At 38.8% G+C, this 19,961-nt stretch overlaps 1 protein-coding gene across 5 annotated transcripts in view; it reads left to right on the top strand.

Moving 5' to 3' along the window:
- Positions 1 to 627: 627 nt before the first annotated feature.
- NAALADL2 (N-acetylated alpha-linked acidic dipeptidase like 2) overlaps positions 628 to 19,961 on the top strand; it is a 1,532,395-nt gene continuing 1,513,061 nt past the window's right edge. For 4 of the 5 annotated variants that reach the window (XM_081235896.1, XM_081235895.1, XM_081235893.1 and 1 more), the window contains exon 1: positions 628 to 1,125. The gene's annotated coding sequence lies outside the window, so the exon portion shown is untranslated. Of the gene's footprint in view, positions 1,126 to 15,258; positions 15,306 to 19,961 lie in introns of all 5 variants that reach the window. The other variant, XM_081235898.1, reaches the window with a different exon arrangement.

A 19,961-nucleotide genomic window follows, 5' to 3' on the forward strand; every position in this document is an offset into this window, starting at 1 on the left:
CCTTTCAGGAATCCAGCCCACTAATTTTTGCTATGGTTTGATGACTCAACCCCCTAGGATGCAGCACGGGAAGAATTTCCTCATTTTGCAGAACTGCCAAATCTCATTCATTGGAGCAAAGGCTCCTCATTTGGGGCTCATTTTTAAACAGTTGTTTATCTGTTTAAATATTTTAAAAAATCTCCCTCAGTAGAGGGAGTTTGTCATGATTTTCTAAATAGCGAATAAACACACTCCTCCTCCCTCCCCCCCATGAAGCTTCAGCTTTCTGGCCACTGAGCCTAGTTTTCTTGGGTTTTTTCCTCCCCCTCCCCTCCACCCCCCTTTTTCCCTCTCCCATCTCAGCTACATCTCTTGGCCTAATTTGTTTCTTGGAGGTTCCAGTTTCTTTTCTTCCATTGAGACATTTGTCTCATTTATCCATCGTGAAAAATAAAATCCTTGCTTTATTTTTCTGTCTTCTCCCTTTTAAAGCTGTTCACTTATCCCCCCTTTTATTTTTCAATCATAATTAAGCTTTAGTAAGTGCAAACTGCAAGCACAATGCCAAGTACCCTCTCAATATTCTCCCTCCCGAGGGACATGCCTTTATTACCCCGTTCAAGGGATGAAAGAAACAAAGGTACGAACTCAAGTAACTTGCAGAATAAGGTCCTGAAGCTGGAAGGGACGAGGCTCAGCACTATACCCAGCTAGCTACCTGTCCGGAGGCAATGCACTTAAAAAAGTAATCTTTAAGAAGTCTTATTAGATATAGAAAAGTACTTGTAAAATATATTCAAATTATAAAAGAAGCCCATCTCTCTCCTATCATGGGACAAGTTTTCCAGTTTTGCCCATTAAAAACAAAACAAACAAAAAAAACCTTCCCTATTCTTGAGCCTGTCGCCATTTAACAAGGCTCCTCGAGCCCCCTTCCCGCTTCGCTCGGCAAACGTGTCTTTTATTATGACTCAGTCCAGCCGGCTCCTTTGCCAAGCGGCTGACGCTCGCGGCGGAGGCTCCGGGGCAGCAGCTCGGCGGCGAGAGCTCGCGCGCTCCTCCCGCTTTACGGCTGCTGAAAACCCGGCCCGCGCCCGGCAGCCGTACCGCAGACGAGCCCGCGCCCGCGCCCGCGCCGCTCAGGTAATTCGAGTCCTTCTGTTTCCGAAGTTTTGCCTCAACCAGCTCGGCGCTCGGAGGCGGCGCGGCCTCGGCCCAGCCGTCCGGCTCTCCCTCCCGTCCCCACGACCGGACCGGCGAGGCTGAGGCGCGGGCCGCACCCCTGCGTGGGTCCCGGCGCGCCGATCGGGTGTCAGGTCCCCGGGCGGAGGGGCGCTCGGGAGGCGGCGGCGGGGCGGGAGCCACCTGGAGGGGCGGCGCGCGGGGCACCGGGCTCCGGCCGCTCCCGGGCACGCGCCGGCCGGAGCAGCCCGCGGCCCCGCCTCGCGGCCCCCGCCCATCTCCCGAAGCCGGTCGTCTAAGTGCAGAGACCCGCAGCTCCAGAGCGCCCGTTTCTGACACGTTCACACACGCACGCACGCACGCCGGCCGGGGTAGACAGCGGCGCTGCTGACCCTGCTTTAGGGATGGCTCGCCCGAGGGGCGCCCTCGCGTGTGGAACGCCTCTCTTGAGGACGCGCACCGTCTCTTGCTCGAGGAAGTTTAGGAGAGAATGTTGAAGCAGCAGCCTGTGATTAGCGCCTGCGCTGCTTTCTACCCTAGTGTCTGGCTCTTACTACCACATCTCCCCCACGGTCTCACTCTCCCATCCTCTTCATCCTTTAGTCCTCCCTTCCCCTTTCTTTATCCACACTTACTATTATTATTATTTTATTTTTATTTTTCCTCTTTATTGGGTGTCTCCTCCTTTGGTGTCTTGTCTTCTTTTGCCCCGCACTGTTAGAATAACAAGTACACAGACAGTATCCTTTCCTGTTCTGTCGTCCTTAGCAAGACTTTGCTTACCATGGCTTGTGCATCTTGAGGAGCAGAGTATTGGATCCTGGACCTGTATGTGTGATTAAGTTATTGGACTGTGTGTCCTGTTGCCTCAGTTGGCCATGCTGAACAGAGGACAAGGGTTTGTTTGAAACCAACCTTAGGAACTTAGAGCATGGTGTTGCTTCTGTTGATGGACTACATCTTGACAAACAAGCAGTTATATCATAGGTTCCTGTAGTATTCATTCCATTCAGTTCAATCCAGTAACATTTCTTTGAATGTCAATCATGGAGAGCTGGTGAAGGACTAAGAGAGAAAAGAGATCCAGTTCCTGTCGTCCAGAGAGTGCATATCTAGAAGGGACCATGGTGAGCACTGGGATAGTGGTACCAAGTGCTCTGGGTGAATGGGGGAGGAAAGGATTAATGAAAAGGTTAGGTTTGAAACTGGGCTTTGATATTTGAGTAGAATTTTCCTCATTTTCTTTATTTTCCCCTTTAAGAATTCTTAGTAGAAAGAAGAGATCTTTACAAAATACGTTCACCTCAAACTACTCAGGTTTTTCATCTTTGCAACTGGCAGTAATCTCTGATCTCAGGACCTACAGGGAATGTAAAAGAAATTCCTCTTCACAAGAATGATCTAATGATTCCTGGTACCGTACAAAGAGTATTATAGACTATTATAGGACCAAAAAGAGTGAAATGGTACAATTATTGTTTACAAAAAGCATTATCAGATTCACATAGAGAGCTCAATACTCATTTATTAATTTAGTCAACAAATATTTATCGTGTTTACTGTGTGCCAAGCATTGTTTTTGGCACTGGAATAAAGTACTGCCTTTTTGGAATTTACATTACAGTGGAGAGAAACATTATATATAATACATAGAAAAATATAAGGTACAGGAATACCTTGGAGATACTGTGGGCTTGGTTCCAGACCATCACAATGAAGGGAATATCGCAATGAAGGAAGTCACAGGAATTTTTTGGTTTCCCAGTGCATATAAAAAGTTATGTTATGCTATACTGCAGTCTATTAAGGGTGCAATAGCATTATATCTTAAAAAAAACCTTTAAGTAAAAAATGCTTTATTGCTAAAAAAAGCTAACCATCATCTGATAATGCAGGTTGCCACAAACCTTCAATTTGTAAAAAAAAAAAACAAAAAACATTATCTGTGAAGTAATAAGGGAAGCACAATAAAATGAGGTATACCTGTACTAAGTGCTATGGAGAAACATAAAGCAAGAAAAGGTGTGTGTGTGCATGTGTTTAGCAGTTTAAAATATGATTATAAGGGAAGGCCCCCAGAGTAGGTGACATTTCAGTAGACTTGAAGCAAATGAGGCAGTGAGCCAGGTGATATCTGGGGCATGGGTTTTCCAGTCACAGAGAAGAAAAAAATGCAGAGGCCCTGCATTTTGGTGTGTTCAAAGAAGCCAGTGTGGTGGAGTGGTGTAGAGGAAGGAAGAAAGTAGGTTATGTGATCTTAAATGAAATAGAGGTTAGATAGTATTGCATGGTCTAGTAAGCTGTTGTAATGACTCTGGCATTTACTTGAAGTGATATGGAAGCTTTTGGAGTGTTTTGATTAGAACAGTCCAACAGAACTGTTGAATTCCATTACTCTTGCTACTGTGTTGAGAACAGATTGAAGGAAGGCCAGGTCAGAAGTAGGGGTGCCAGTTGGGCGATTATGATAATCCATGTGACAGAGATGGTGGCTTAGACCAGGATGGTAACCGTGGAGGTGGTGAAAAGTTCATATGCTGAATGTGCTTTGATAGTACGTTCCATAGGATTTGCTGACAGATTAGATATGGAGTGTGACAGCAAAGAAATTAGGGAGAACTCAATCACCTAAGCAATTGAAAAGATAGAATTTACATTTACTGAGATGGGGAAAATAGCAGGAGAAAGACATGGTGGTGAAGATTAATAATTTGGATTTGGACATATTAAGGGTTAGATGCATTTTAAATATCCAAGTGGGGGTGTCAAGCAGATGGTCTGAAGGCCAGGCTAACGATATGCATTTAGGATTCTTCAACCTACAACTGGTTTTAAAAGCAAAGGGATAGGGTAGATTCATCGAAAATATGTGGGGTTAGAAAACTGAAGAGGACCGGGCTTCCTTGGTGGCGCAGTGGTTGAGAGTACGCCTGCCGATGCAGGGGACACGGGTTTGTGCCCCGGTCCGGGAGGATCCCACCTGCCGCGGACAGGCTGGGCCCGTGAGCCATGGCTGCTGAGCCTGCGCATCCGGAGCCTGTGCTCCGCAACGGGAGAGGCTAAAGCAGTGAGAGGCCCGCATACCGCAAAAACAAAAACAAAAACAAAAACAAAAACAAAGCAAAAAAACAAAACAAACGAAGAGGACCAACAACTAAGCCTTGGGGGCCTTCAACATTAAGAGATGAGGAGCTACCAGCAAAAGATTCTGAAAAAGAGCTAGCTGTATGCTAGGTAAGGGGAAGAGCAGGAGAGTGTGGAATCACAGAAGCCAAATGAAGGAAATGTTTGGAAAAGTAGGGAGATTGTCAAAGATGAGGATTGAGAGTTGATTTAGCAAAGGAAATCATTGATGACCTTGATGATATCAGTTTCCTTGGAGTGGTGGGTGGTGAAGCCTTGTTTGGAATGTTTGGCAAAGCAGTAGAAGAAGAGGAGTTAGAGGGTAATGGTATACATCCCTTGAAGATTTTTATTGAAAAGGAAAGGAGAGAAATGGATCATTAGTTGGAGGGCTATGTGACATAAAGAGTTTTAAAGATGTGCAAAAAAAAAGTATGTTATGCTTCTGAGAAAGAGTCAGTAGAGATGGAAAATTGATGATGCAGGAGAGAGAGAGGGGAGCAGTATTCTAAGGATGGAACAGGAGAGGTTATCTGTTTCTAGGCTTATGGGCTATTTATACTAATAAGAGAGAAGGAAAACTGTGTGGACACAGGTGCAGGTGGAGGGGTGTGCATGTTCTCTTTGGATTCCTTCTCATTGTGATGAGTGGCACACAGTGCATAAGAAATTTGTAGGATGGTATCTTTTTCCCATTTGGTCACGGATGTATTTGATGAGAAAATACTTTGAGGTTCTGAGAATTTCTCGAAGCAAAGAACTTTGTGTTTTGTTGAGGAAAGAAAAGGGAATTTCTACCTTGAGTTCTGCTTGAGAGAAGACTTAGAAAGAAAGTTGAGATTATAAAATAGAAGGTAGCTAGAGGTGAAGGAGGAAGTAAGGTAAGCAAGATTATATCATGAAATCTGAGAAAAACTATGGTGAGGACAGTAAAAACATTGAATCTTACCTCCGTTGCTGCTGGCTAACTACAGTAATGTTCTAAAAATATTATTACCATATCAAAGAGATAGCTTACTTTTTAAGTACCAAGTGTGATCTAATAGAGAACCGTGTTATTGCTGGTGGTGAATATACTTATGGAGGGGTGGTATTAGACCTGGAAAGAGATGTTAGCTAGGAATAGATTTCAGCTGGATTTTGAAAATGATGTAATGAAGACTGGACTGGCAACAAATTGGGTGTAAGGAAAGAGCATTTTGACAATACTGCTCATGGATACTAAGCCCCTGGACAAGGTGGAGAGAATTTTGCAGTTGGAAATAGTACCTTGTTTGACATGACTTTCCTTCAGTTATTTAGGGACCATTTGTTTATTAAATCATAATTATAAAATAGGGTTTTGTGTGAGGTCTTGGCAAGAAATGGTGATACCAAGATGAAAATGACATGATCCTTGCCTTCAAATTACCGTCTCTAGTAGAGTAGAAAAGAATGTACACAAATATTCTGAGAGAATTGATAAATGCCATATGAAGAGAACTGAATGCTTTGAGGTTTTTTTTTTTTTTTTAATTTACTGTGGAAATTATCAGACACTCAAGAGTAGAGAGAATAGCGTAATGAACTCCAGTGTACTTATCACTCTTCAAAATCTATCAGTTTTCTGCCAAACTTGTATGTTGTGTGAGAGTAGGGAAGGGAGCAATTGTTTCTGTTTGTAGATCGGGATAGGGAGATTTCATGCAGCTTCTCCTATGTGGAGATGTAGAAAGTTCATTGAACTGAGCCAATTGTAGAATTCTTGCTTCTAGTTCTGTACCTGCCAGTGCTTCGCTGGCTGACTTTCTGTTACTCAACTGACCTCTCTGTTCTTTACTTTCTCAGTAGAGTGTGGCTGTTCTTCTACATCAGGAGGCTGCAAACATTGGCCCTCAGGCCAAATCCAGCCTGCTACCTGTTTTCATGAACAGTGAAGTCTTATTAGAACACCATCCATCAGTTTATTGTCTGTGTCTGCATTTGTCATAGATTATAATTTTGTAGTTGAGGCAGAGATGATGTGGCTGAGAAGCCTAAAATATTTACTCTCTTGCCCTTTACAAAATGTTTGCCAAGTCCTGGTCTATATGATCTCTGATATTCCTTTAGCTCCAATATGTTACTCTATTAGCTGACTAAAAGTAATTCTGTAGCATTTACTAAGAGCCAGCACTGTTGTTTTGGTTTGTATGCACTAACTCATTTAATCATCACCAAAACCCTATTAGGTGGGTTCTGTTATTTCTACAAATGAAACTAAGGCATAAGGTGTGTACGTTAACTTGCCCAAGGTTACATAGTACTAAGTAGTGGAGACAGGCAGTCCTGTTACAGCATCTATATCCTTAATTATAATGTTGCATTTCCTTTAGATACATAGAAAAAAAATATATAAAAAATTTAGTCAATTAGAGAATGAAAATTCATAAATCAATGATTTGCACTTAAGTAAAGTTCTATATTGTGATTATAGATGTAAAGGCTTTAGGATGCTGACTAATCCTGAATGTACATTAGAGGTGAATAGTGTGTGAAATCCAAATATGCCTGGGTAGAAAATTCTAGTCTAGTACATCATAATTTTCTCATGAAGCCTTCGTGGATTTTTGAAAGTAGAACGCTGTACTTAAAAAGCAAATAAATATAAAATGACATACCAATAGGAGTCAATCATTGTTTCTTTTGACAATATTTACGAGTTTTCAGGAGTCCATGTCTTTAGGATATGACATGATTGTTTGGTGCGAAAGATTAGGAGTCAGGGGCCCAGAGTTCTAGTCCCAGCTCTGTCCCCAGCTTGCTTTTGTGTCCTTGTCTTCTCTGGCCTTTGGTTTTTTTAACTGAAAAATGAGCAGGTAGCTCAAGATCATTTTAGGGCTTCCTACAGCTCAAAAATATGATGCTGTAACTTTTTACATGGCACATTCAAAGAAATAGATGAGATAGCAATGTGGAAGAACTAGGCTTGTAAACACAAAACTTTAATCTCCCCTTTTTTCCTGTCTACACATACGAACACATATAAGATATGTATACATAAAAATTCATGCACGTATAACTATAAAATCAGTGTGATTCATTTTATATGTGATTTGTAGTCACATTTGATGTAGAAGCAGTTAAATATCTGTCCTTATGTTAGTGTATTTTTGTATTTATATGAGAGAATGGGTGATTTCTTTTCTTCCTTAGCCAAAAACATACAATTGTATAGAAAGCGAGTCTTGATGAATCCCTTGACCTCTGTGATCTGGCAGTGTGCCTCATGTTTTCTCTAGCAAAATTTGATTCATTGCTCAATTTGTTTGCCAGTTAAAAGCAAACAGTATGCCCGAAATCAGAGCTGTCTGTTTTGCACTGTTGCGTGGGATATTGACGTCAGACAAAATTGTAATTTAATTGTTTTGATATTTTGATCTGAGCAATTCAGATAAGAAAGGTGATTTATCTTTCATAGAAACCTTGTATTTTGAGCTCAGCATAATTTTTCCCCAACTACTTGCTTATAAATGTGGTTTCAATTTTTAAAATGTTGGGTTTTACTCATAATGGGAATTTGCTCTCAGTATTAATTACCAGAGGTTGGTTAGGAGTATATTACAGATATTTTATGTTTTAGATGTTCAGTCATGAAAAACTTTAGAAGAGTTATGAATCCTTTAAGAACAGATAATGAAAATTCTATCCTTTTGACATTTCCATTTCTATACAATATCACATATGAATGTTTTCTATATTACAGATAGCTTTTTGCTTTTTTACAACCTTTGCATAGAAAATTATTCATGAACTTCTTCAGTTTTAGGGCTTTATTATATTGGTCCAGCCTCTGTTGGTAAATTTATAACTCTACATAGGCTGTGCTCTCTTACTCCTGTGCATTGAGTCCAATTATCATTGGTGAAAAAATAACCTCAAATAATGTATTCCTAAATATACTTTGAGTCTCCTTATCTTTTTACACTTACTAGAGGAAAAAAATAAAACACGAAGCAGAAACACTTTTAAACAAATTATACTCTCTCTGTATATAGTAATGATTTAAAAATATATTTATTTTCAATTTAACACACCACTCAATGATTTGACAACCTCTTGGAGCATCTCCTGGTTCTAAGAAGCACTCACAGCCTAGTCAGCTTCCAGAGGGGACCATTCAGCTTTTCTGAACCAAACCTGAAACATATTCCCTGCTAGGCTTCAGAACTCTTAGAGAGTGCTCAAACCAAAGTAAACACCTTCTGGTGCACTGTAACACTTTTCTGAAATGCTGGTTGTAGAAGTCAGTTTGAATTTTTAATTACATTTAGGTGATAAAAGCATCCTTTATCTGACCTTCTCAAGAGATGTGAATCTGTTTGGGAATGACTTAAGAAGGCTTGTAGCCTTGGACCCTTTCCTTAAATTTAATTTTGCTAAATTCCCAGAAAACTTTAAAAACCAGGTGTTTTCAAGCACAATAGCTGCTAATTATGCAGGAAGCCTACTCTTGTGTGTGTATGTTTGTGAAAATGCTTGCTTTATTGCTTCCTGTTGAGATGAGATAGTATTTGAGTTATATTTCCCAGGGAGACTCTGTTTACAAGAGGTACTTGGTTCTTAGGATAAGCCCTTTTCCAGTAAATCACAGCTGAAATCATAGAGAGCTAGCAGTTATCCTTCTTCTAAGAATTTTCCCCAAGATAGCCTAATCACCAAGGCTCTAGTGTCCACCTCAGAGTAGGCCAGCCTAAATGATTTGTAAATCACCACTTTGGAGCTGTAAAATATGATGATGATTCTCCAACTGGGGTACTCTGACCTGTGTTGGAAGGCTCCAAGCCACAGGTAAACATGACTATCTTCTTGGAATGTCAAATACACTAAACAGTTTTTTTGAAGGAAGTAGTTAAGTCACTTATATGGTAAATTAAATGTTTGAGATCATAAAAAGATTGTGAATATGACATCCAATGCAAAATACATAGTTTTTAAAATAAAATTTAAGACTTCAAAATAATTTCTTGCATATAGTAGGTCTTTATAGAATATATTTTCAGACCCCAAGAAAGGATATGGGTTGACGTACAGATAGTAGTTTGGTTGTCATATTCCCATCATGTTTAGTCCCATTAAGCTTATATTCAGAAGCTTATAATCAGTCCCATCAAATCTTCAGGTTATAACCATTGTCCACCTGCTTTGGTTTACTTGCTTTTCTGATGTTTACCCACACTGATCTTTTAAATTTGCGGGAATGATTTTCCTCTTTACTCTTTCTATGTTTTTCCTATACTCTTGGCATCGAGATATTATGATTTCTGTGAGAAGCTGCCCCTGCTTTTTTTTTTTTTTTTTTACGAAACTGTAGATAAATAGGAATTTGCAAAGATAGTACCAGAGAGGTCCTGTGTTCTCTTTACCCAGTTTCACCCATTGGTTATATCTTATACAACTATAGTATGATATCAAAACCCAGAAATGGACATTGGTACAGTCTGTGTATATAGTTCTGTCATTTTATCTCATGTGTAGATTCATGCAGTTAACACCAAAATCAAGATATAAAACTATTTCATCACCACAGAGATCCCTCTTACAGTACCCTGCAAAAGAGATACTAAAAAAATCATAGGAATTTAATCTAGTAAAGGAATTATTCACTTTCTTATTTCTAATTTTTGAGATTTTTTTACACAAATGCTACATTGTTTTGTATTTTGGGCCATGTAAGAGAAAGGTGAAATATTATCATTACACTGCAGGAGAGCTTAAATAGTCAAAATAGTTATAACGGGGCTTCCCTAGTGGCTCAGTGGTTAAGAACCTGCCTGCCAATACAGGGGATACGGGTTCGAGCCCTGGTCTGGGAAGATCCCACATGCCACAGAGCAACTAAGCCCGTGCGCCACAACTACTGAGCCTGCACTCTAGAACCCGCGAGCCACAACTTCTGAAGTCTGTGTACCTAGAGCCTGTGCTCCGCAGCAAGAGAAGCCACCGCATGAGAAGCCCGCGCACCACAACGAAGAGTAGCCCCCGCTCACCGCAACTAGGGAAAGCCCGCACACAGCAATGAAGACCCAATGCAGCCAAAAATAAAATAAATAAATAAAAAAATAGTTATAACAGATCAAGTCATCTGAGAAAGAAGTTTTTGAAGGCTTAATCTCAAGTTGTCTTCAAAAACCTTTGTGTTGGGACTTCCCTAGTGGCGCAGTGGTTAAGAATCTGCCTGCCAATTCAGGGGACCCGGGTTCGAGCCCTGGTTCGGGAAGATCCCACATGCCGCAGAGCAACTAAGCCCATGCGCCACAACTACTGAGCCTGCCCTCTAGAGCCCAAGAGCCACATCTACTGAGCCCGCATGCCACAACTACTGAAGCCCATGCACCTAAAGCCTGGGCTCTGCAACAAGTGAAGCCACCGCAATGAGAAGTCCACGCATCGCAACGACGAGTAGCCCCCACTCTTCGCAGCTAGAGAAAGCCTGCGCGCAGCAAAAAAGACCCCATGCAACCAAAAATAATTCAAACAAACAAACAAAACCTTTGTTTTGGAAGGTTAGACATTCGTATACATGAAGGTAGGGACCATGTGGTCCCATCCATCTCTGTGACTAATCCTTATATGTGTGCTGGAATTGCCCGGACAAAAAAGAGAAAATGGGGGAGCAAATAGAAAGAGGGATCTTGTTTAAGGTCCTAAGTAGTCAAGCAGACTTGTCTCTTCCTGGGGAACCCAGAGTTGGAGAAAAAGAATATTTCAGTATTATCAAAAGTGCTATTAAATGACATTGTGCCATATTTGATTTTACAGGTGTTCATGTCTACAGCTATGTCAGGATCACTCACTTTCTTATTTTGTTTAATCAGATTATGTGAGAATAATTATTCTATTACTAGGGCCTCAGAAATCCTTCCTGATAGGTTTTCTCAGAAGTATTTTCAGCAATCGTGATCTGGGATTTTATTCTCATTGTCATATGAACAGTGTAAATGTATTGTTAAATTACAGTTTGCATAGATCTTAGTTTTAGCAATTTACAAGATATTTTTGACTTCATTTATTTGAAACTTTGTGATTTTGAATATAAAAAATAGCTATCTTCTGTATGGTTTTCAGCTATACAAGCAATAAAGTATTTTTGGAGTTTTGGAGATACTATTGAAAATTTGTACTGTAATTAGTAATAGCTGCTTGTCCATTAGTCCTTTCCCAGTCTTTTTAGGTTATCTGAATAAAGCAAAGAATTCCTGTTTCTCTTCTCAGTTTTTGCTTTGCTATCTCAATAATCTTCATAATAATATTATTATTATAGTGATAGTTAAACATTAGGTCCAGATTATTGTCATCTTCATTATGTTCCATATCAATTTTCGAAGGTGAAAACAGCATTATATATGTATAACTATAGATATTGTTTTCATTTGCTTTACTAAATTTGAGTTGGGTGCACAGGAAGGGCAAGGCAGAGAGTGAGCATGCTCATTTTGTCAAATATATTTTATTCTATTCCAGCAGTTGAAAATGATGTAATTTCCCCCAAATCCTTAATTTCACTTAGAATGAAAAAAAAATCTATTTTAATGGTTATTAAATGTCAAACACTTTTTAAAGTTAATTATAAAAACTGACATTGTGTATGTATAGAAAGAAAGGGTGGCTTGGTTTTTACTTTTACCAAGATTAGCATGGTATGCTGCCATGTGTCTCTAACTTCTGTATCATCCTCAATTTGGGAATGTTGGTATGGATTCTGCTGGTATTGAGGGTTTAATTTATTGCCAATATTAGAGACAGTGACATTAGTGAGATTCAAGTGATTCATCATCACCAGTTCTTCCCTTGAGTGGAGAAAGTTGCTCTTGACTTCATTACTGCCTGGTATATATCTATAAAAAAGCAACTGTTCTCTTACTTGTTCAGTATCAAATGTAAAAATCTAATTGTGTGATTTTTCATATCATTGTTATTAAGAGTTCAATTTTAAAGCAAGCAGAAAACTACATAATAGAAGCTTGGTGTGTTTGTATTATAATCTAAACATCTTCTTAGTATGTATCCAGTTTGAACACTTCTAAGCATTTTTATGACAAAAACAAAAACAAAAAACCCATCAGAGTGTGTTTAGGACAAAGTAGTTACAAAACTTTTAAATTAATGTTTGATAAAAACGGACTTACCATTATTACTAGTTTCTATCTCTGATTAGAATTACTCTATTTCTCATGTCTTCTTTTTGGTTTACATGTTTTTGGGGGGGTAGTGAAAAAAAATCTTTACCTATTTTCATAGCATGTACATTTTTTTTTCTACATAGTTATTCCTTCACTTTAATATAGTCAAAAATAACATTATAACCAATAAAACAATGTTCATTAATGCAGTGTTAAGGATAATGGAGGGATTAAGGAAGAATCTTGTCAAGTTTGGTATCTGTTTCAGTAGCTCACTTTTAAGCAGTTAAAAATGTCTTTAGGACATCTGCCTTGTCTTTCTCTTGCACCTCATCTCCTTGGCCCACTTATATGTATGAGCACCTTTCAGAATTTTAATTTCTTTATTTATAAGGTGATACTAGTAACACTCTACTATGTAAGGATTATTGTAAGAATAAATTAAGATGGCATGTGAGGAAACTACATTATCCTACATACATGAGTACATTTGAAGTTAGTCAAGTCTGGGTTTAATTCCCAGTTTTTTACCTTGGTATTCTATTACTCTGTGATTTTTGACAACTTGTTGGCTCTTCTTTCTCCTCTCTAAAATGGAAATGATTTTACCTACCTCAGAAGGTTGTTTTGGAGTTAAATTGATAATACTGTAGTGTATGTGAAGCACTTAGTACATTTCCTGGCACTTAATACTTAGTAAATGCTATTTCCCTTTTCTTTTCCCCATTTTTTCATTCTCCCCAGACATGGGGAAGGGGACATGGAAAAGATCAGATATGCGTTAGGATGAAATCATTTTGTTCTGTGTTCTTTGTCAAGCTGTAAGGGGCTTTTCTTTCCCAAAGGAAAGTTACTGAGGGGCTTTCTTTGTGGGTGAAAGACCAGGAAGATTTTCCAAGTCACCATCCACCAACAGTTGTTTGATATCTGATCATCTAATACTATCACTCCTCTGCTGAAACGTCTTTGGTGGCTCCTCACTGCCTTTGGGATGAAGCTAAACTTCTTAGCCCACTGAACAAAGCCAATTATAATCTGGCCTCCATTAAAGGCTCCATCCTCATGTCCTGTCCTTTATCCTAAACATACTTTGTGATATAAGTAATCCTCCTTCTATGCTCCCATCTTTACACACATGTGGACACTCTGCCTGGAATGCCTTTCTCCTTTCCCTAAATGACAGATGCTCGTATATCCAGCCATATCTCTTTTTGTAAATGTCCCCACCCCTTTTCCCCAGAGCCAGTCACACTCCCTCTACTGTGGTCCTATATTCCTTATATATATGGCTGCCTTTATTAGCAACATTTTCAATGTACCTTCATCCCCCACCCCTACCATGTTTTATTTGCCACATGGACAGACACAACGTCTTTTATTCTTTGCCTCCTTATCTATCATTATATTGCCCAGAGTGTGCTTATTAAACTTTTTTTTTTTTAATGTGTTTTTTTTGGCTGTGTTGGGTCTTTGTTGCTGTGAGCAGGCTTTCTCTAGTTGTGGCGAGTGGGGGCTATTCTTCGTTGCAGTGTGTGGGCTTCTCATTGCGGTGGCTTCTCTTGTTGAATGCGGGCTCTAGGCGTGAGGGCGTCAGTAGTTGCAGCACGTGGGCTCAGTAGTTGCAGCTCACGGATTCTGGAGCACAGGCTCAGTAGTTGTGGCGCACGGGCTTGTTTGCTCCATGGCACGTGGGATCTTCCCGGACCAGGGCTCAAACCCATGTCCCCTGCATTGCCAGGTGGATTCTTAACCACTGTGCCACCATGGAAGTCCCCTTATTAAACTTTTTAAATAAATTTGTCTTCATGACAAAAGCTAAGTACCCTATAATGTGCTGTAACGTAACAGCCCAAACCAAAGCTGTTCCCGAATTCCTCCCCCACATCCCTTGTGAAGATGTACTTCCCCAAATAGATTATAAACTCATAAGTATCCCTATACTTAGCTTTGCCAGGCACACAAAGGTTGCCTAGGCTCACATCAGGTGTGGTTGGGGGTTGAAGATAAAACATCATCTTACAACTTCACTGCCTTTTGCTGCTTAAGCAAAGCTGGTGCACTGAAAGGAGAAGATAGACTAATAGATAGGAAGTGAGGATTTCCTTACCTGAAACTGTTTGAAAATAGCCAATAGGGCCAAGTTTGGCCCCTTTTTGAGATACTGCATGCATTGTGTGTGTTTGTGTGGGGGGAAGGGTGGAGGGGGTGGGTAGGTGTGCTTGGGAGGATATGAATGGGTGGGTGGTTAAGTGGGGCAGGAATGAGGAGGACCATGACTCCTAGGGTCATACAAGGGAGGTCTGTTTTGAGGTAGTCCCCAAAGACACTTGATATAAGTAGATAAGGAGAACTTTGTGAGTAAAGAAGCAGGAAGCCTGAGGGTATAAAAGATGTTCAAGAGTTGTATTAAGCAGGAAGAGCTAAACAGGAATGAGGGAAGGTCAATAACAGAACTGGAGCTGAACTTAATTACAAATGGGTCACATGTAGGTCTCAGGAATGCCATCTGCTGGGCCCATGTTCACTTCTGGGGACACTTAAAGGCAATGAGTTACACTGCACGGTAGGGGTGGCATGGGGAAAAGCAGAGAAATAGAAAGATTAAATCAGCTTGGCTGTGTTTTTTTGCAAAATAAGTATAGGGATATATGGCCTGAAGCATGGTTTGGGGACGGATCTAGGAAATCGGGATTTTTTATTTTTATAGTGATAACAGATAACTGTAGACAATTTGGGCCTAGAATTCAGGTCATTTCAGTTAAATTCAGTAAACACTGAGAGCTATTCTTTGCTGAGAGAAAAAACAAATACCCTGATTTGCCTTTCTCAGAGCTTTTATTGTACTTGGAGGAATGAGAAAATAAAAGCCACTAAATGGTAAGATATTGTTTTGTCTTATTTTTTTTTAATTTACAAAACTGTGTTTTATCTGAGACTCTGATTTATATTTTATTGCATAGACGAGAGATGATGGTTTGATGCTAATATTATTAGATAGCAGTAGCTTATAACATATATTTAGGATTTGCTTTTTCAAAAGTTTATTTTACCTGCTCCATTTTCAGCTCACTCTATTTCTTCTTCTACTGATATTGAACATGTTGAGTGTGAAAAATGAGGTTGGTAAACTTGGAAAAAGAAGTGTAATATTTTTAGAATGTCACTTTTTTGCTATAACAGTCTTATGTGTCCTTCATTAGAAGCCACATCACATCCTTTTGGGAAATATATAACTAATTAAAGTAAAACGAATAAATAAACACAAGTGTTGGGATACAAAAATTGACACTGTTTTACATTTAATTAATTGTATTCTCTAGGGAACATTATTCCTATTCTTAGAGGTGTAGTTACTTTAAGAGGTCATCTAGTTTACCCCTTTTCATTTATAATGAAGTATTAAATGACCTGCTCAGACTCACATAGGTCTGACTCAAATGAGACCAAGCTGGGACTAGAAGTTGGTGTTCTGGCTTACAATCCAGGTCATTTCCACTATCCAAATCCACATATTGGTGTTTAAAAATAAAAACACCAACTTTGTTACAAGTAATGACCTTCCCATTGTCCCATGTGCAGAAGCACTTTCAGTGCACTTTTATTCTTTATTTCACATTATTCTAGTGGAGCTACTAAGCGACTCAGGATTGCTTCCTAATTTCATTAATATTTTCTTCAAGCCTGTCTTATCTCTTAGGGGGCTATGAAGATAGACTAGCAAGCCATTATTCTTCCAGGGCAGAGGAAAACCTAAGGGAATGGGCAAGAGAGTGAGGGGAGAAGGGTTCTAAGGAAGGGATGGTCCAGAAGAGTGGTTCCCAAGGTTTTTAGGAAATTTCCACTAGTCTTTGACAAAATGAGGAAATAAGGATTATGCAGTGAGTTTTTCCACTCTCTTTTATTCTATAATCATATCTGTCCTACTCTTTCTAGTAACATTATTGAGAAAAAGTTGATAACCCTGTATGAATTCTCTCATATATATATATTTTTTTGTTTTGTTTTGTTCTGCTTTGTTTTTAGCTTTATGGGTCCATGAAGTCCAAAAGGTGTAGGAGATGCTTATCCAGAATCTATAGTGCTGTTCAGGGAGAAAAGCCCAGAGGAGGCCTCTTATAATAGAACCACTGGGTGACATTTGGGGCTAGATGCCTGGAATGAAAGAGGTGTTGAGACAAGTGTGTTTTAAAGTGGAGGAGATGTCAGATTTGAGGATAGTGGGGAAATGGGGAAAATGAAGATGAAGACTGTTTATTTAGTTGGTTTTCTCAGGATTGGTGTTAAATAAGGTTTACATGTGAAGAACGTGCAGTGGACAGTGACTTGGAAGACTGCTTATTTGGAATTCTTGCTGTCTGCACAGGATTCATTTGGTACTCTTACCCCAATTATGGAATCACTGAGTGTTTTACCCTCAAAACGGGAATTTAAAATGCTGATTTTTAAAGTGCTTCGTGAGCTTCAAGTATACCACTCTAAGCTTCAAAGATAGTTTCTTCACTTGGATACAGTCTTTGAAATGGGATTCCACTGAAGCTTTACAAAGTGGTAGTACAGCACCTAATGACAGCAATCTTGCCTTTTGTTCATGTTTTCAAAACCACCTGCATGTTATATTGTACATGGTCTGTAATTATGAAGTGATGTGAAAAAGTTATTTAATTTTTTGGAAAGTTGTCTTAACATGTTAGTGGGATAATGGCAACATTACCAGGATTAAAAAAATGAAAACTGCTTTCCAGATAATCTGACTTTATAGGAACATAAACGCATGCTGCTAAAGCAAAATGAAAAAACAAGACAAAACCAAAAACAATTCCCCCTCTCCCTCCACCAATAACATCCATAAAGAATCCCCCATAATAAGTGGATATGCTAGAGTGCATTGAATCATAGCATCTGGAATCAAACATACAGAATAAAGCATACTAAGAACTATTTTTGATTTTTTCTTCTCCATATCATATAAGCCCTAAATGTGTTTTCCTCTTGCATAAGGAAGAGAAATAACTCAAAGGTCAGTTTTGTGTTTGGTTGGCTTTTTTGTTCATATTATAAAAGCAGTGTGGGAAAAATGGAAGCATTTAGCATTTACTTCTACTTGAAAAAGTTTGGTTAGAAAGATCCAGGTGATATAGATCATGTATATAAGACTTGTTTACTTGTGTTATTTTCTGAGAGCAAAGTACAGGTGAGCCTTGAACAACTTGAGGGTCAGGGGCACATATCCCTCCTCTTGACTCCGCCTCTGCCCCCCACCAATTGAAATTCCACCTTTAACTTTACAGTTGGCCTTCCATGTCCATGGTACTGTATCCATGGATTCAGCCAACTGAGTATTGTGTAGTACTGTGGTATGTATTTAGTGAAAATAATCCAGGTATAAGTGGACCCACGTAGTTCAAACCCATGTTGTTCAAGTGTAGTGTCAACTGTACAACTATTTAAAAATAGAGTATTACTCTGATTTGTTACATTAGTTTCAAATTGACTTTCAGAGAATATTTTCTTTGAAAAATTTTGTTTATAAACTTTTTTCTAGTGACCAAAATAATATAGTCATTGCAGAACATTTAGAAAGCCTAGAAATATATAAAGAAATAGAAAAAAATGTCACCTATAATTCACTACCCAGAGGTGCCCTGTTAAAATCTCAGCATTTTTTACTTCTGATTTTTTTTCTATTTTATTTTTTCCTTATATTTTTGAGATCATACCAGATATTTTAACATTCTGCTTTTTCAACATAACATGTATAGAGTATTTTTAAAATATTATTTTAACTTTATAAGTGTAATTATTATTCTTTTCTTTTTTTTTTGCGGTACGCGGGCCTCTCACTGTTGTGGCCTCTCCCGTTGCGGAGCACAGGCTCCGGACGCACAGGCTCAGTGGCCATGGCTCACGGGCCCAGCCGGTCCGAGGCATGTGGGATCCTCCCGGACCAGGGCACGAACCCATGTCCCCTGCATTGGCAGGCGGACTCTCAACCACTGCGCCACCAGGGAAGCCCTATAAGTGTAATTATTGATGACTGCATGGTGCATCATCTGACTTGGCCATAATAAATCTAACTATTTCTCTGTTGCTGGACATTCAAGTTGTTTGCATAAATATTCAATCTTTAAATTAATGGAAGTTTGTTTTCTTGAGGCTTTTCTCTTCAATTGAGTTAACTTATTGAAGAGATTCTTCTTAGGATTAGATTTTCCTTTTCTTCTCCCATCCCCTCAATTACATGCTGGCTAATTCCTGGAATTTTCCCCTCCCTACTCTTTGTAATCTGAAAAACTCCTTGTTCTCTATGACTGGTCTGGCAGCTTCAGCTTAGTTGTGATGGATGTATTGTGATTGTAAAAGGTAAGTACTTGTGGCTCCTTTTGTTAAGTTACCCTGAACCTTAACAGGAGGTCCTTATGCAACTTGAGAGCCATAAATATACTTTAGAAAATGTATGCAAAGATGCTAAATAGAATGTAAGGAATGAAATACTACTCGTTCACTATAGTTTTTTCACTAGTTACGGTTTTTCTAGTATGAAGCATTTTACCTCAGTTGTATACAAAATGAAGTGTTTTATGCCAGTATTAATACTGATGGTTGCATGAATTAAGTATTGATTTTTTACTCATGCATTTTTTATTGATTTCAAGAGTACAGCAAGAGTTTGTCAGTATTATATTATAAACATTCTATTGGTTATATGGGACCTATCTGAGTTTATTATTCTTTTCAATAATATTTTTCATTTTGTAGGAAAAGATGGATAGTGTTGTGGACAAGATTATTGAGCAAAATGCTTGGTCCTTAGATCCCTTGATAAGGTTTTGTGGATTTTCCCCTGCTTTATGATCTTTTTATTCTTGTTGGAAGAAGTACTACTTTGTGCAAAAGTAGATTGCTATTCAAAATAATATATATTTCTTCGGGAAACTTTCTTCAACATCCCTTTTCCTAACCTTATGATAAATTTTATTACACAGGCTTATTTTGAAAATAAATTAATTAAATGTTAAGATTATTTCTGGATATAGTCACAATATATGATAATAAACTAGTTTACATTTTTATTTAACAAGATGCTTTTTGATAGCATTAGACTTTCTATACCACGATTCCCTCATGTACTTTGAAGAACTTCTAAGAGGGACTTCCCTGGCAGTCCAGTGGTTAGGACTCCACACTTCCATTTCAGGGTGCATGGGTTTGATCCCTGGTCGGGGTGGCGGGGGGGAACTTCTAAGACAATAACTGTGTGTGTGAGTTATTGTCCTTCTAATATCTATATGTGAAAATTACTTTAAAGAATAAATAGCTTATCTGGCATTATAGTCTATGAATTTTACATCTCATTAAAAGAATAATTTGAAATGGATATAATGAACTGTGTATTCTATGGTTGTATTCCATTTAGACTATTTTAGGAATTCATCATGTAACAAGGCATGATTTATTGTTTCTCAGGGTTTTATTGTTAAAGCATCTTTAATTTTTTTTTTTTTTTTTTTTTTTGCGGTACGTGGGCCTCTCACT

This window comes from Mesoplodon bidens (assembly GCF_964165515.1).
Source record: "Mesoplodon bidens genome assembly, chromosome: 5".
Lineage (NCBI taxonomy): Eukaryota > Metazoa > Chordata > Mammalia > Artiodactyla > Ziphiidae > Mesoplodon > Mesoplodon bidens.